The sequence below is a fragment of the Stomoxys calcitrans genome, chromosome 2, assembly GCF_963082655.1.
Source record: "Stomoxys calcitrans chromosome 2, idStoCalc2.1, whole genome shotgun sequence".
NCBI lineage: Eukaryota > Metazoa > Arthropoda > Insecta > Diptera > Muscidae > Stomoxys > Stomoxys calcitrans.
In genome coordinates, this window is record NC_081553.1 from 165265402 (window position 1) to 165268743 (window position 3342).

Below are 3342 nucleotides of genomic sequence, written 5' to 3' on the forward strand. Positions count from 1 at the left end.
AGTCTTCGTGTGTCAAGAGATGGCGTTGTTTCTAAACTGCTTACTTAGTCCAAAGTAGCATCTGTTTGCCAGTATTATTCTTCGCTTTATCTCAAAACTGGTGTCATTCGTTTCGGTTACGGCGATGCCGAGGTAGATAAAGTTACTAACTATCTCAAAGTTGTGATTCCCAACTTTCTCCATGTTCTTTATCTGCTCGGTTGTACAAGGCTTTTTGGGAGTGGAGACCATCCATTTCGTCTTATCTCCATTTACTGCCAGACCCATTTTCATTGACTCTCTTTCGATTTTTCAAAGGCTGCAGTTACTACTTCCGGTGACCGACCTATGATATCGATATCGTCGGCATAGGCAAGTAGCATGTGCTCTTTTGTGATTAGTGTGCCATATCTATTCACTTCTGCATCTCGTATAATCTTCTCCAGCAGGATATTAAAGAGATCACACGATAGGCTGTCTCCTTGTCTGAAACCTCGTTTGGTATTAAATGGTTCAGAGAGATTCTTTCCTATTCTTACTGAGGAACGCGTATCAGCAAGTGTCATCCTGCAGAGTCTTATTAATTTTGCAGGGATACCAAACTCAGACATGGCTTGAAATACCTTTGAACGTAAAGGAGTATCGAAGGCGGCTTTGTAGTCAACAAAGAGGTGGTAGGTGTTGATTTGTCCTTCTCGGGTCTTTTCCAGGATTTGGCGCAGTGTGAATATCTGGTCTAGGGTGGATTTACCAGGTCTAAAACCGCATTGATAGGGCTCAATTATCTCATTGACTTTAGGTTTTAATCTTTCACACAGTACGCTCGAGAGTATCTTGTATGCGATGGGGAGGAGACTTATTCCTCTGTAGTTGGCACATTCCGTCTTGTCTCCTTTCTTGTGTACGGGACATAGTATGCTGAGGTTCCAATCACCGGGTATGCGTTCTTCTAGCCAGATTGCGCATATAAGCTGATGCATACGACTTATCAGCGTGTCGCCTCCGGTCTTAAATTGTTCAGCGGGTAACCCGTCGGCTCCTGCTGCCTTGTTGTTCTTTAGTCGGGTTACTGCTACGTGGACCTCATTCTGACTAGGAGGTAAACATTCTATACCATCATCAGGGATTGGTTCTGCGGTATCCTCTTCGCCGCCAATATCGGACACTAGCAGTTGGGTAAAATGTTCTTTCCATATCCTCCGCATGTTGTCTCTGTCAGTTACCAGATTTCCTTCTTTGTCTCTGCAGGAGGATGTGCTTGCACCAAAGCCATCGGTTGGTGTTTAATTCTTTGGTAGAATTTCCGGACTTCATTCTGACTCCTGTACATCTCAATTCGCTCGCACTCACGTCTCTCCATTTCCTTTTTCTTTCTGCGGAATAGACGTTTCTCCTCTCTCCTTTTCTCCCGATACCTCTCCTTTATCTGGCACATTGCTACTGATTGCAGGGTTGCTCTATATGCCGCATTCTTGGCTTCAGTAGCATCTCGACACTCTTGGTCGTACCATGGGTTTTTTGGAGGAGACTTTCGGTACCCAAGTACGGATTTCGCGGCATTTTCCATGGAGTGGGCAATAGTTTGCCACTGCGCCATTATATCATCGGAACAAGGAGTGCTTTCATCAAGCAGTTGGGTCAGTCGAGTGGAGTATGCCGCTGCCATTTGTTGTGTTTGCAGCTTTTCAATGTCCAGCTTCCGTGCAATGTCAGATCGTACTTTCCTCGCCATGTTCAAACAGGTGCGAACGTTTGCTGCAACAAGGTAATGATCCGAATCTATATTCGCTCCACGGATCGATCGCACATCTAACACACTGGATGAATGCCTTCCATCTATCACAACGTAATCAATTTGATTTCTCGTGTTTTGATCGGGTGACAGCCATGTGGCTTTGTGGATATTTTTATGTTGAAATCTGGTGCTACTAACTACCATGTTTTTTGCCGCGGCGAAATCTATCAGCCTCAACCCATTACTGGACGTTATCCCGTGGAGGCTAAACTTTCCGACTGTTGGACCAAAAATTTCTTCCTTCCCTATTTTTGCATTAAAATCTCCCAGAACGATTTTAATATCATGTGCGGGACAGCGGTCATATTCTCTCTCTAGGCGCTCGTAGAAAATATCCTTGGTCTGCTCGTCTTTGACTTCCGTCGGGGCATGGGCACAAATAAGGCTGATGTTGAAGAATTTGGCTTTTATGCGGATTGTGGCTAGCCTCTCATCCACCGGAGTAAAGCTGGAGACTAGGTGTTTCAGTCTTCGACTAACCACAAATCCGCAGCCAAATTCATGCCTCGTGTTATGGCAGCTATAGTATTGTTTGTCACCGTTTGGTGTTGTAGTGACGCCATTCCCAGTCCATCACACTTCCTCTAAGGCGGTTATGTCTGCCTTGTACTTCTCTAATACATCCGCCAGCGCGTATACTGCACATTCTCTATAAAAAGTGCGGACATTCCAGGTGCAGATCCGCAAATCATGGTACTTTTTTTCGTTTGCGTGGGTCGTCAACGTTGGGGGGGTCCGTTTTTACTATTCCTTTGTTTCTCATAGTAGTTCTCATAGTTTTCCGGAGATAGGTTACTCGCCCAGCGCCCCAACCGCATGGGTTATATGGGATTGCATGTATCCCTCTTTGTGGCGAGCCGCTTGCTCCAAGATCCGACGCTCGCCGCCAGCCGCCCCTAACCTGGGAACAGACGCTGATGTTGGCCATTGGTTATTTGAAGGCGCCAATAACTCGCCTTGTCATCTCGAGTATCATTGGCACTCAGTATTTAGTAAAGAGCCAGTGCCACCTGACTCCTCACTGAGACTCTCCTCTCGAAAATCGCTGACTGCCCGCGGCCGCATTTGCAGCTACTGCGCATAAAAACGGAGCTTTCCACCATCCGCAACCTGTGGACGCGCCCGGTAGCTTTCAGCTAAGCTTCCCGTGATAACGATGGGCACCACACAAGTCGGAGCTTAAAGTTCCAGCCTGTGTGGTGCTCATAGTCATCCCGTATCGGCCGGGCTGCCTGACTGTCTGAGAAAATATTTATGCCAATCATCGCAATGACATTATATCTGAGCCATTCCACCATTTCCTTAATTGCAAGGATCTCTGCTTGATACACACTGCAGTGGTCGTGTAACCTTTACAATATGACCAGTTCTAGATCTTTAGAGAACACCCCAAAGCCCACCTGGTCGTTTTGAATTTTTGAAGCCCCGTCCACCAGACTACAACACCATATAGCATAATAGGTCTGACAACTGCAGTATATACCCAATGCATGATACGCGGTCTAAATCCCCAAATTTTGCCAATGGCTTTCTTGCAGGTGTATAGGGCAGGAGTGGCCTTTCTTGCC